Genomic DNA, 15086 nt, shown 5'->3' with positions numbered 1-15086 from the left:
CAAATAAAAGCCAAATGGCAAAAGTGAAATTCAAATTGGGGTCTCAGAAGAGTCTGTGAGTCTAATGCATGGAATGCATAAGCCATAAGTATTCTGATGGTCTGGGCAGACAAGTTAAAGTGGGCTTCAAATATAAGCCCCAAATCAAGTTTCAAGGGCAGCCATTCAGGACAAAGATGTATAGCAACGCTGCACAGTGCACCCTGGGTGAGCAGTAGTAGGATGAATGACCTTTCTGAGCAGCATAAAGAGGCTAGACAAAAACAGGTCAAGAGAGAAAGGCTGAAGGGCCGGTGGGAGTGTCTTGGGGCAGAAACAGCTTTGGATGTCTGCATGGTTAGGCTCCCTGCAGACGTGCCCGCTGTTACTCTAACCCCGGGGCAGATCTCCTGTAAGCTGAGTCCTGAGCTTCCCCACCCCTTCTAAGAGCCTGCAGCTGTCAGGGGATACACTCATTCATTCATTCGAACGTGTTCAGCATCTGTCTATATTAGACCCTCAGCAGGATGCTGAGAATATGGGAATTCTTATAATTCATAATCAAGTGGAGAACACAGGAATGTTAACAGATAGTTACAACATAGCCAAAACATACATGAAGATGACACATCAAACTATCCCTGGGAAAGAAGTGATCCAAGTCCGTTGCTGGAGAAAGAGAAAGGTGAGGGATAAGAGCAGTGGTGATTTTGTCCCCCAGTGGACAGACATCCACGACAAAGAAGTGTCTGGCTCAAAAATGCCAAGATTGGGGAACCCTGAATCGGAGAAATATTAACTGCTGGGGAGGAGGTAGAATCTATAGTTTTTAGTAGCTAAATGGAAGTGTGGGTGAGGAAGAGGAAAATGAGGCCGGGAAGAGTGGCACGTTCCCAGCTTGGCATACAGTCGCTGGAGACCGGGGCCATTCATGGAGATTAGGTAATCAGGAACACGTTTCTGGAAAAGCTGTATATTACTTGGGAGCCTGCTAGAAACACAGTTTCAGGCCCCACACCAGCCCTCCTACGTTTTAAGAAGCCAGGTGATTCATAGGCACGTTCTCATTTGAGAAGCATTGGTCTAGAGAACCAGAGACCGTCTGAGATAGAGCTGTAGCTGTGGGGGAGAAGGGGTCATCTTATGTTAGTGCTTTTTTTTTTTTTTTTTTTGCGGTACGTGGGCCTCTCACTGTTGCGGCCTCTCCCGTTGCGGAGCACAGGCTCCGGACGCGCAGGCTCAGCGGCCATGGCTCACGGGCCCAGCCACTCCGCGGCATGTGGGATCCTCCCGGACCAGGGCATGAACCCACATCCCCTGCATCGGCAGGCGGACTCTCAACCACCGCGCCACCAGGGTAGCACCTACATTACTGCTTATTTTTCCAGCAACTCTGAGGCATGAGTATGATCAGAGCACCTGTGTCTGGTTGCACAGGTTGTGCACTGCACAAAGTCACCTGCTTGAGGATGGGGCTGATATTTGACATTTACCCTGAAGAAAGAGATGCGTTTTTCTTACCCTGATTGCCAAGTTACCCATGCAGGGGCTGTGACCACCCAGAAAGTGTACTGTTCAAATTTGCACAATAGCCGTATGGCCTAGCTGTGGCCCTAGATATAGTACAGATCCACATTGCCTTATCTGCAATTTAAAAATCTACAGAACCCTGAAAACCAAAAGGTTTTTCATAGATTTACAGCAAGCTCATTTTGCAGCAAAACCTGACCTTAACTAACATGAGACTAATTATAGTCTTTATTTATCGCACTTACTGTGAATATTTCTACATTTTCCTGCAGAAATATTAATGTAAATATAAATTAATTTTCTTATGGGGTACAGCTCCATACACTACTGGAGCATGAGGTAATACACGCTATTTACACAGCATTATTTTTCTAAACTTTGAAAAATTCTGAACTCTAAAACACATCTGGGGACTTCCTTGGTGGCACAGTGGTTAAGAATCAGCCTGCCAATGCAGGGTACACGGGTTCAATCCCTGGTACAGGAAGATCCCACATGCCGCGGAGCAACTAAGCCTGTGCACCACAACTACTGAGCCCGCGCTCTAGAGCCCACGAGTCACAACTACTGAAGCCCGTGTGCCTAGAGCCCATGCTCCGCAGCAAGAGAAGCCACTGCAATGAGAAGCCCGCACACCGCGACGAAGAGTAGCCCCCGCTCGCCGCAAATAGAGAAAGCCCACGTGCAGCAACGAAGACCCAATGCAGCCAAAAATAAATAATTAAAACACATCTGATCCAAGGGTTTCAGATAAGAATTGTGAACTTGTACTAATCCAGTTTTACAGATGGGGAAACTGAAGCACAAAGAGGTCAAGTACACAGGGGAACCAAGGTTCAAACCCTCTCCTCTTTCTGCATCACACTAGTTCCAAGAAGCTTATTGAGTAAGACGCTGGTCAGTACACAGTCCGGGCCCTTCCCTCACAGGCACTCACAGTATATTTTCAGACAGAAACATGGATAAGAGGCACCCGGACATGCCTTTTGTGCGGGTCTCCCGTAACAGAATGCCAGTCCCCACACTTAAGTGGCGCATTTCCAAACAAACCTCCAGATGTTCTGAAAACACTTAGCCCAAAGCCACACACCCCAGAAGCATCCATGAACTTCAGCCACATTGACAGACACAGAGAATCCCAGCAAGCTTACAAAAGAATGAAAGCAAGTGAATTCTCATTGGATCTGTGATTGAGACAAGCAGACTAGAGCAAAACAGCATGGGATGATCTGCTGTTGTGCTATTCTTGTTCTGCAGGTGGGGGTCTCCAGCAGCTGCAGCGGGATCCAAATGCCTGTTCCACCTTCAAAAGACACTGGTGCGCTTTGGAGAACATAGCGCCTGTCATCTCTTCAGACCGAGGATTGCTTCTCATTCCTCTGTTCCTTCAACAAAGAATAGACTTTATTCCAATGGAAGTCAGCCTGGAGCTACAAGTTATCAACCAGATAAGAGTCAGTGTACCAGAGTCTCTACAATTTTGCAAACTCTAAAATTATATACGCGTGATGTATCCACAGCTGTATCCTTCACTTTTGAGCTTGCACGTTTGGGTGTTGCCACAAGGTAAATATTGGAAATTTGGTATCTTGTCGCCAAAAGCAATGATGATCCACTATCTAAAACAAAAGCAAATATTTATAAAAATATTTGCTCTTTAAAAAACCTTTAAAAATATTTCGGTGAATATTGAACTCAAAATCATTTCTGATTCTTTCCATTGTGTATATACGAATTATACACATATGTGTATTTATCACTTTATGTTATTTTATAAACACATTTACATCTCTTTTCTGGAAAATGTTTACTGAACTCTATAATATAATGCATTCCATACATTTTGGTAAGTTGTGTTTCCACCTTCATTCAATTCAAAGTACTTTCTAGTTTTCCTTGTAATTTCTTCTTTGACTCATGGATTACTTAGATATATGATGGGAGTTTTCCATATATTTTTCAGTTTTTTATTTCTAGTTTAATTCCATTATGGACAGAAAGATATAATTGTATCATTTCTATCCTTTTAAATTTACTGAGACTTGTTTTATGGCCCCGAATAGGGTTAATCCTGCTGTATGTTCTCTGTGCACTTAAAAAGAATGTGTATTCTGTTGTTATTGGGTGGGTCATTCCATAACCGTAAACTAGGTCAAGCTGGCTGATAATGTTGTTCAAGTCTTCTATATCTTCATTGTTTCATCAGTTATTGAGAAAAATGTTGAAATCTCCTATTACAATTGTGGGTTTATCTATTTCTCCTTGAAGTTCTATCAATTTTTGCTTCATGTATTTTGAAGCTTTCAAAATTAGGTGCATACACATTTAGCATTATTACATTCTCTTGCTGAATTAACCTTTTGTCATCATGAAAAGTCCTATTTTTCCCCATTAATAAATATTCCTTGTGCTGAAGTCTACTTTGTCTTGATACTAATATAGCTACTCCACTTTGCTTTTTTCAGAGTTTGCATTGTGTATCTTTTCCTGTTCTTTTACTTTTAACTTCTCTGTGTCTTTATATTTAAAGTAGTGTTCTTTGTTATAAATGAATCTTTTCAATCTAATCTAATAATCCCTGCCTTTTAATAATAGTATCTAATTTAATCTAATCTGACAACTCCTGCTTTTTAACTATTTAGACAATTCACATTTAATGTAAATATGGATATTACTGGGTTTAAATCTACCAATCTGTCATTCACTTTTTATTGTCATATCTTTCTTCCTTTTATTGTCTTTCCCTTCCTTTTCTTGGATTTATTATTTTTTTAATTAATTTATTTAATTTATTTATTTTTGGCTGCATTGAGTCTTTTGTTGCTGCACACGGGCTTTCTCTAGTTGCGGTGAGCAGGGGCTACTCTTCGTTGTGGTGTGTGGGCTTCTCATTGCGGTGGCTTCTCTTGTTGCAGAGCATGGGGTCTAGACACACAGGCTTCAGTAGCTGTAGCATGTGGGCTCAGCAGTTGTGACTCGCAGGCTCTATAGTGCAGCCTCAGTAGTTGTGGTGCACGGGCTTAGTTGCTTCGCAGCATGTGGGATCTTCCCAGACCAGAGCTCGAACCCGTGTCCCCTGCATTGGCAGGCGGATTCTTAACCACTGCGCCACCAGGGGAACCTTATTTTTTTTTAATGATTCCATTTTTTCTCTACTCTTCAATTATTAGCTATTCCTTTGCTTGTTTGTTTTTAGCGGTTGCTTTAGGATTTACAATATGTACCTTTAAACATACTACAGTCTATCTTCAAAAAATATTATACTATATGTACATTTTGTGTGAGAACCCCACAAGAGATTACTTTCATTTACTCCTCTTTTCCTTTTTGCTATTTTTGTCATACATTTTGTTCTGCATGTAAGAAACTGTATGATATCGTATTATTTTTGCTTTATCAGTCAATTGTCCTATAAAAAAACAAAAAGTGGGGAAACATTTTCATATTTACCCATATATCTACCATTTCTAGCACTCATTATTCCTTTGCATAACTGTAAATATCTGGTCTCATTTTCCTTCAGCCTGAAAAGCTTCCTTAACATTTCTTGTAATGTAGGCCTCCTGGTAGTAAATTCTCTCATCTTTTGTTCATCTAAAAACTCTTGATCAAATTTGAATAAGTCTGGCCATTACTTCTTGAAATACTATTTTTGGCCTCCACCCCCTTTCTAGGACTCCACTTGTGCATTAGACCATTTGGTGTTGTCCCATTCATCACCAATGCTTTGTTCTTTTTTTTTTCAGTTTTTGTTTTCTCCATGTGCTTCATGTTGGATAGTTTCTATTGTTTTATCTTCAAGTTCTGCAGTTCTTAATTCTGCAGTGTCTTTTCTTATGCTAATCCCAGTTAAATTTTCGTTTCAGACATTGTATTTTTCACATCTATAAATTCCACTTAGGTCTTTAAAAATCTTCAATTTCTTTTCCTTACTATGATCATATTTACATCTTGAGAATGGAATAGGTATATTAGGCTCTTTAATGTTCTTGTCTGTTAATCCATCATCTGTCATTTTGTGGTCTCTTTTTTTTTTGGCTGCACCGTGCAGCACATGGGATCTTAGTTCCTGAACAGTGATCAAACCCATGGCTCCTGCACTGGAAGCATGGAGTCTTAACCACTGGACCACAAGAGAAGTCCTCGGTCTGTTTCTATTGACTGATTTTTCACATTTTCTTGTCTTATTGTATATCTCTCATATACATATCATATTTAATTTGATGCTAGATATTTTTTCTCTATATAATCTTTACTTTTTTTCTTCCAGTTTTATTGAGATATGATTAACATACAGCACTGTATAAGTTTAAGGTGTACAGCACAATGATTTAACTCACATACATCATGAAATGATTATCACAGTAGGTTTAGTGAACATCCATCATCTCATATTGATACAAAATTAAAGTAATAGGAAAAAATTTTTGCCTTGTGATAAAAACTTTGGGGATTTACTCTTAACAACTTTCATATATAACCTACAGCAGTGTTAATTATATTTATCATATACATATCACATTACATCCCAAGTACTTATTTATCTTATAACTGGAAGTGTGTACCTTTTGATTGCTTTCATCCAATTCCCCCTTCTCCATGCCCCACCTCTGGTAATCACAAATCTGATTCTTTTTTTTCTGTGAGCTTGTTTGTTTGTTTTAAAGTATAGTTGACCTACAACACTATGTTAGCTCCTGTTACACAACATAATGATTTGATATTTCTATACATTTCAAAATGATCACCACAATAAGTCTAATTATGATGTTACCATACAAAGATTACATAGTTATTGACTATATTCCCTACACTGTGCATTTCATACCTGTGACTCATTTATTTTGCAACTGGAAGTTTGTACCTCAATCTCCCTCACCTATTTCTTTCCTCCCCCTACTCCTCTCTTCTCTGGCAACCACTGGTTTATTCTCTGCATCTATGACTCTGTTTCTGTTTTGTAGTGTTTGTTCATTTGTTTTGTTTTTTAGATTCCACGTATAAATGAAATTATACAATATTTGGCTTATTTCACTAAGCATAATACCCTCTAAGTCCATCCACATTGCTGCAAACGGCAAGATTTCATTCTTTTTATGGCTGAGTCATATTCCATTGTGGCTGTCTGTATGTGTGTGTATGTATATATGTGTGTGTGTGTGTGTGTGTGTGTGTGTGTGTGTGTGTGTGTATCACATCTGCTTTATCCATTCATCCATTGATGGACACTTAGGTTGCTTCCATATCTTGGCTATTGTAAAAAGTACTGCTATAAACATTGGGGTGCATATATCTTTTCAAATTAGGGTTTTGTTTTCTTTGGGTATATACCTAAGAGTGGTATTGCTGGATCATGTGGTAGTTCTATTTCTAGTTGTTTTAAGGAACCTCCATACTGTTTTCCATAGTGGCTGCACCAATTTACATTCCCACCAACAATGCACAAGGGTTCCCTTTTTTCCACATCCTGGCCAATACTTGTTATTTGTTGTTTTGGGATAATAGCCATTCTGACAGGTGTGATATCTCATTGTGATTTTGATTTGCATTTCCCTGATGATTAGTGACACTGAGCATCTTTTCATGTGCTGTTGTCCACCTGTATGCCTTCTTTGGAAAAATGTCTATTAAGATCCTCTGCCCATTTTTTAAATCAGTTATTTTTTTGATGAGTTGTATGAGTTCTTATATATTTGGATATTAACCCCTTATTGTTTGCAAATATCTTCTCCCATTCAGTAGGAGGCCTTTTCATTTGGTTGATAGTTTCCTTTGCTGTGCAAAAGTTTTTAGACTGATGTAGTCCCATTTGTTTATTTGTTTTGTTTCCCTTGCCTGAGGAGGTATATCAAAAAAAAATTTACTAAAACTGATGTCAAAGAACATACTGCTTATGTTTTCTTCTAGAAGTTTTATGGTTTCAGGTCTTACATTTAAGTCTTTAATCCATTTTGAATTTATTTTTGTGCATGGTGTGAGAGAGTAGTCCAGTTTCATTCTTTTGCATGTAGCTGTCCAGTTTTCCTAACACCATTTATTGAAGAGGCTTTTACCCAATGTGTATTCTTGCCTCCTTTGTCAGAGATTAATTATCCATAAAAGTGTGGGTTCATCTCTGGGTTCTCTATTCTGTTCCACTGATCTATGTGTCTGTTTTTGTTCCAGTACCATACTGTTTTGATTACTGTAGCTTTGTTGTATAGTTTGAAATCAGGACATGTGATACCTCCAGCTTTATTCTTCTTCCTCAAGGTTGTTTTGGCATGCTGGATGTTTTAAATTTTACATTGTTGAGTGCTAGATTTTTTTGTATTCCTTTACAGGATGTTGGACGTTTCCTGACTTGTGGATTACATTGATCCTTTTGTGGTCTATTTTAAACTCATATAGTGTAGGTGTATTATTATAGAGTTAATTAAGTTCCATTTGTAAGGTGTGACCTTCCTGAAGATCCTAGTTAGCACCTTGAATATGCAATAAGACCTTTAACTCTGGCTGGAGGCAACTCAAATAATTCCTGGCACTGTGTAACCTCTGATAATTATTTTTTAATATATCTTCCCAGCAACTGTCTTTTCCTTGGAAGCTGTGTTAGTCTGACCTTATGGGATTTTACTCTAGATATACACTCACTGGTATTCAGTCCAAAACTCAAGAGACCACGATCCAAATTTCTGAAGCTCTTTCTCATGTATCTCTCATCACTTGGATACCCTACTCTGCCAATTCTAACCACCTTGGCCTTGCAGAATTCCAATCTGTCTCCTCAAGTCAGAGACTGGTGGACTGGGTCTGGGAATTTTCTCTGTGGGCTACAGTCTGGGAATCACCTCTAAGCAAAAAGCCTTGAAATGGGAGACCTCATCTCAATTGTTCCCTTTTCTCGAGGATCACAATTCATTTCTGCCTGTTGTCCCCAACATCCAAAAATAGTTGTTTCCTATATCTTGTCTGTTTTACTAGTTTTTTCTTTTTTAGTCTGGGCTGTGTTAATCCCTCATGGTCCTACACAAATGTCTGCTTGTTGTTTCAATAGCTATAGCAAAATCTACACCCCATAGCTTGTTACTCCTTTAATACTGAGAATTTGGATTATTTCTTTAATTAAAAAAAATTATAAACAGTGTCAGTATGAATGTTGTTGTTTAAAAAAAAAAAAACTTGGGCTTCCCTGGTGGTGCAGTGGTTGAGAGTCCACCTGCTAATGCAGGGGACATGGGTTCGTGCCCCGGTCCGGGAGGATCCCACGGGCCGCGGAGCGGCTGGGCCCGTGAGCCATGGCTGCTGAGCCTGCGTGTCCAGAGCCTGTGCTCCGCAATGAGAGAGGCCACAACAGTGAGAGGCCTGCATACCGCAAAAAAAAAAAAAAAAACCCCAAAAAAACAAAAGAAAACCAAAAAAAACTTGCATTTTCTTCAGAATATATTTCCTCGATACTTAGTGAACTTATCAGAATAAACAATGTGAACAATTTTATAGTTCGTGTTGCAATATTTCCTTATTGTTCCTAGAAAGATAAAACCCATTTACAGTGCCACTAGGCATTGTAATATGAATATATATTTCTCCTGATTGCCAGCATTGGACTGTTTTTTTTCTTAAGATATTTATTGGAGTATAATTGCTTTACATTGTTGTGTTAGTTTCTGCTGTATAACAAAGTGAATCAGCTATACGTATACATATATCTCCATATCCCCTCCTTCTTGCGTCTCCCTCCCACCCTCCCTATCCCACCCCTCTAGGTGGTCACAAAGCACCGAGCTGATCACCCTGTGCTATGTGGCTGCTTCCCACTAGCTATCTACTTTACATTTGGTAGTGTATATATGTCAATACCACTCTCTCACTTCATCCCAGCTTACTCTTCCCTCTCCCAGTGTCCTCAAGTCCATTCTCTATGTCTGCATCTTTATTCCTGTCCTGCCCCTAGGTTCTCCAGAACCTTTTTTTTTTTTTTTTTTTAGATTCCATATATATGTCTTAGCCTACGGTATTTGTTTTTCTCTTTCTGACTTACTTCACTCTGTATGACAGACTGTAGGTCCATCTACCTCACTACAAATAACTCAATTTCGTTTCTTTTTATGGTTGAGTAATATTCCATTGTATATATGTGCCACATCTTCCTAATCCATTCATCTGTCAGTGGACACTTAGGTTGCTTCCATGTCCTGGCTATTGTAAATAGTGCTGCAATGAACACTGTGGTACATGACTCTTTTTGAATTATGGTTTTCTCAGGGTATATGCCCAGTAGTGGGATTGCTGGTTTGTATGGTAGTTCTATTTTTAGTTTTTTAAGGAACCTCCATGCTGTTCTCCATAGTGGCTGTACCAATTTATATTCCTACCAGCAGTGCAAGAGGGTTCCCTTTTCTCCATACCCTCTCCAGCATTTATTGTTTGTAGATTTTTTGATGATGGCCATTCTGACTGGTGTGAGGTGATACCTCATTGTAGTTTTGATTGCATTTCTCTAATGATTAGTGATGTTGAGCATCCTTTCATGTGTCTGTTGGCAGTCTGTATATCTTCTTTGGAGAAATGTCTATTTAGGTCTTCTGCCCATTTCTGGATTGGGTTGTTTTTTTGTTATTGAGCTGCATGAGCTGCTTGTAAATTTTGGAGATTAATCCTTTGTCATTGCTTCATTTGAAAATATTTTCTCCCATTCTAAGGGTTGTCCTTTTATCTTGTTTATGGTTTCCTTTGATGTGCAAAAGCTTTTAAGTTTCATTAGGTCCCATTTGTTTATTTTTGTTTTTATTTCCATTTCTCTAGGAGGTGGGTCAAAAAGGATCTTGCTGTGATTTATGTCATAGAGTGTTCTGCCTATGTTTTCCTCTAAAAGTTTTATAGTGTCTGGCATTACTTTTAGGTCTTTAATCCATTTTGAGTTTATTTTTGTGTATGGTGTTAGGGAGTGTTCTAATTTCATTCTTTTACACGTAGCTGTCCAGTTTCCCCAGCACCACTTATTGAAGAGGGTGTCTTTTCTCCATTGTATATTCTTGCCTCCTATATCAAAGATAAGGTGATCATATGTGTGTGGGTTTATCTCTGGGCTTTCTATCCTGTTCCATTGATCTATATATCTGTTTTTGTGCCAGTACCATACTGTCTTGATTACTGTAGCTCTGTAGTATAGTCTGAAGTCAGGGAGCCTGATTCCTCCAGCTCCCTTTTTCTTTCTCAAGATTGCTTTGGCTATTCCTGGTCTTTTGTGTTTCCATACAAATTGTGAAATTTTTTGTTCTAGTTCTGTGAAAACGCCATTGGTAGTTTGATAGGGATTGCATTGAATCTGTGTAGATTGCTTTGGGTAGTATAGTCATTTTCACAATGTTGATTCTTCCAATCCAACAACATGGTATATCTCTCCATCTGTTTGTATCAGTTTTAATTTCTTTCATCAGTGTCTTATAATTTTCTGCATACAGGTCTTTTGTCTCTTTAGGTAGGTTTATTCCTAGATATTTTATTCTTTTTGTTGCAATGGTAAATGGGAGTGTTTCCTTAATTTCTCTTTCAGGTTTTTCATCATCAGTGTATAGGAATGCAAGAGATTTCTGTGCATTAATTTTGTATCCTGCTACTTTACCAAATTCATTGATTAGCTTTAGTAGTTTTCTGGTAGAGTCTTTAGGATTCTCTATGAATAGTATCATGTCATCTGCAAACAGTGACAGCTTTACTTCTTCTTTTCCTATTTGGATTCCTTTCTTTTTCATCTCTGATTGCTGTGACTAAAACTTCCAAAACTATGTTGAATAATAGTGGTGAGGATGGGCAACCTTGTCTTCTTTCTGATCTTCAAGGAAATGGTTTCAGTTTTTCACCATTGAGAACAATACTGGCTGTGGGTTTGTCATATATGGCCTTTATTATGTTGAGGTAAGTTCCCTCTATGCCTACTTTCTCGAGAGTTTTTATCATAAATGGGTGTTGAATTTTGTTGAAAGCCTTTTCTGCATCTATTGAGATTATCATATGGTTTTTCTCCTTCAATTTGTTAATATGGTGTATCACATTGGTTGATTTGCGTGTATTGAAGAATCCTTGCATTCCTGGGATAAATCCTACTTGATTATGGTGTATGATCCTTTTAATGTGCTTGCCAGCATTGGACTGTATCACTTTATTTTTGTTACTTGAAACCATGAGTAATGGTGCCTAGAAGATGGTTTATTTTTTTCTTATATTGCTAAGAAAATTGTGCATTTTCCCATTGGGTAATTAAATGTCTCAATTTTCTTGTGTATAAACTCTTTATCAACCTTGACAACATATCAGGAAGAATTATGGTATTTGTTCTGTAAGACCTCATTACATTTTGTAAGATAGTAAGCTACATAGCTTAGCCTCTTTTATTTTACATATGACTTTCATTTTTAAGTGTGTCTCTTTAAGCAACAGATTGTTAGATTTTGTTCTTAATTCTGTCAGGGCTCTTCTTTATCCAAATGATTCCATCTTTTTAACTTACATATATATGATACATTTATATTTTTCACCACTTTCTATGTACATTTTTAATTGTTACAATGGCTTGCTTTTTATTTGCATAGCTGCTGCAGTGAACTTTAATGTCTTGATTTCTCTTCATTCTGCACCCTCAATCTACCAGACTTTAAATTCCACAAACCATGTCTGTGCTCTTACCACCATATATCGAATGTCTAGAATAGCAGCTGGAATATTGATTTATTCATTTAAAAATAATTATTGGTATCCTACGATGAATGCTCTGGAGAGCAGGTGTGTGCATTAACCCAGAAATCTGACTTTTTTTTTAAGAATCAAGTTTGTATCTTGTGCTTCTTATATTTTTGTGGTCTGATTGATAGACATTAACATTCCTTCATTAACCATGCCTCCTGGGAAGGTACTAGGCAACTTCTCTTTCAGAAGTGCCTTCATCCAATTCAAATCTGCAGAGCTCCTCATGAAAGTTCTTGCAGCTGTGGGATTTGTTTCAGTACGTCTTACAAATGCCCTTTGGCTTCTAAAAGAAAGGTTAACCTGGTCTTTGTTAAAGGTCAAGGCAAAGGTCAACCTGGCCAACCCTTTGTGAATACTGACAACCCCATTTCTCTTAGCTTTGTGCAAATTTTCCCCAGAGCCTTCCTTTTTTATTCTCTAGTGTTTTAAGGGGTAAACTCCAAATTTGTTTTGTTTTTATATCTCTCAATGTTTCTTTTCTTCTTAAATCTTTAGAAGAGCCTGTCTTTAAATCTGCTGTTTAAAGCTTTAACCAGCAGCTGTCTTTCTTTGAGCTTTGCTCCTATGTGGATTTCCATAATGTTTCCTCCCCATGACTGAATTGAGGTTGCCGTTCAGGTCAGAATATTGATCTTTAATGATTTCTGTTCATCCTGGCCTTTCCTATGGAACCCTAGACACTACTGGGATCTGCTTTTTCTACTCAGTTTTTCGAGCACCTGCCAGGATTTCCAAAGTCTGTACGTTTTGCTTGCATTATACTGCCTGCTTTTGTTATTGTTCTTGATTCAGGTTGCTGTACTGATACCACTTCCACCTTACTGAATGACTCTCTGTGCCAATGCAGTAACCTTCACTTAAATTTTGCATGAACTTCCAAATACTGGGTTCAAATGAAATCTTATGCAGTAGTCTAATCTTGTAATAGCAAAGAACAAATCTGACCCCATACTGGATCTGTTTCTTTTACTTTAACCTTTGCATTTCATTGCTTTTGCTACAAGTTAAGAATGTTGCCTATAGCCTGAAATATACAGGATAGCCCATTCTCCGGCTCTGACCTTTAAAGGTATAACACTTTTCCACTCATATAGAGATTAAAAGTTGCAGAACAGAGAAACCATTTGTCTTGTTGGAGGTTTATAGCAACATTGTGACCAGACCTATGTGGACAGCTGCAAGAACAAAGGATCCCAGCACCAAGAAGTCTGCAACAACCAGCCACACCCCCTCCCCTTTTAGTATAAAAGAAGCCTGAATTCTAACTTGGGCAATGGTTCTTTGGAACACTAGTCCACCATCTTCTCGGTCTGCTGGCTTTCCGAATAAAGTTGTTATTCCTTGCCCCAACAGCTTGTCTCTCGATTTACTGGCCTGTGTGCAGTGAGCAGTATGAGCTTGGACTCGGTAACAGTCTGGAAAAGAGATACACCCAGAGCTGCTTTGGTCTTTGTTGGTGATGGGAGAAGGGGACTGAGGAGGTCTGGAGTCTTCTCAACCTCTTCATTTCCCAAGGGAACTCTGAGAAGCCAAGGGCTCCTTTGAGGAGTTGTCCTCAAGCCATTCTTGCTTGTCAAGCCCACCTTCTCACCTCAGTTTCACTTCCTGTCCACATTCATGAGGCTTTGTTCTTTCATGCTTGCTCCTCTTTCCTTTTTAACAACCATCATTTCTTAATCTTTCACATTAACTCATGTCTTATCCTTTATGATTCCTTGAGGGTCTTTGCAAATCTGAGCAGATTTGGTTAATTTCTTTTTAATCTCTTTACTCTTAGGAATTGTAAGCAAGCCAGAAAAGAAGTGTTGGATTTTTAAAATACACATATGGGCTTCTTTTTATTTATTAACAGCTTTTATACATGTTCAATATTATTCCTTAAAGCAGCTGTTTCTGTGGGTTCTCTTTCACACCTGCCTGTCACTTCAGATTTCCATTTGTTAATTTACAAATCTGAATTGGAAGTGATAACAGTAAAGCACAAGGTAATTTTACCAATTTAAAATTTTACTTAAGTATCCGAGAATCATTTAGAAGCTCTGTGTAAACCCAGCTAGGATCACAGAGTGACCACTGGTTTATTCTCCATCCCCTAAAAACTCTTTCTGTGGTGTTAGTACTACTATAATATTTGCCAAACTTGTATTAGTTATGTTTGTGTATTTTTCCTCCACTAGATTGTAAATTTCTGAAGGGAAAATTTCTTTTCTTTATCCATTATTGTACTTGGTATGATGTAAGTGAATAATACATGCTTCAGTGGGAAAGGCATCATCTATTTATACTTCCAAAAAGTATTAAGAGAGCCTATTAAAAATGTTTATTATCTTGATGTTGGAGAAAATATGACACAAACTGACTTAAAGAGGGAAAAAAGAATAGGGATAATGTTCCTTTCCCTAGATGGAAAAGTATATAATGTTCACCTTTGGTCTCAAAGAGGGGACATTTTCAGATAAGTGGCTCTTCAGCTTAGTGAAATGGCAAAACAACAGAGCTGACAGTACTGATAGCACTTTAATGTGGAAAATACAAGAGGGAAGAATATCCAAATACACAGAAGGGATCACTATATACAATCGTCCCTTGGTATCTACAGGAAACTGGCTCCAAGAGCCCCTGCAGATACCAAAATACATGGGTGCTCAAGTCCCATATATAGAATGGCATAGTCCAGTGGCCCTCTGTATACCTGGTTTTGCATCAGCAAATTCAACTAACCAGGGATAGAAATTTCCATCTGCAGTTGGTTGAACCTGCAGATGTAAAACCCAGAAATACAAAGGGCTGACTCTATATTTATTGAAAAGAATCCTCATATAAATGGACCCAGGGAATTCAAACCCCATGTT

The sequence above is a fragment of the Mesoplodon densirostris genome, chromosome 11 (genome assembly GCF_025265405.1).
Source record: "Mesoplodon densirostris isolate mMesDen1 chromosome 11, mMesDen1 primary haplotype, whole genome shotgun sequence".
NCBI classification, from domain to species: domain Eukaryota; kingdom Metazoa; phylum Chordata; class Mammalia; order Artiodactyla; family Ziphiidae; genus Mesoplodon; species Mesoplodon densirostris.
The sequence above is the reverse complement of the archived record's forward strand: the minus strand, read 5'-3'. Positions refer to the sequence as shown.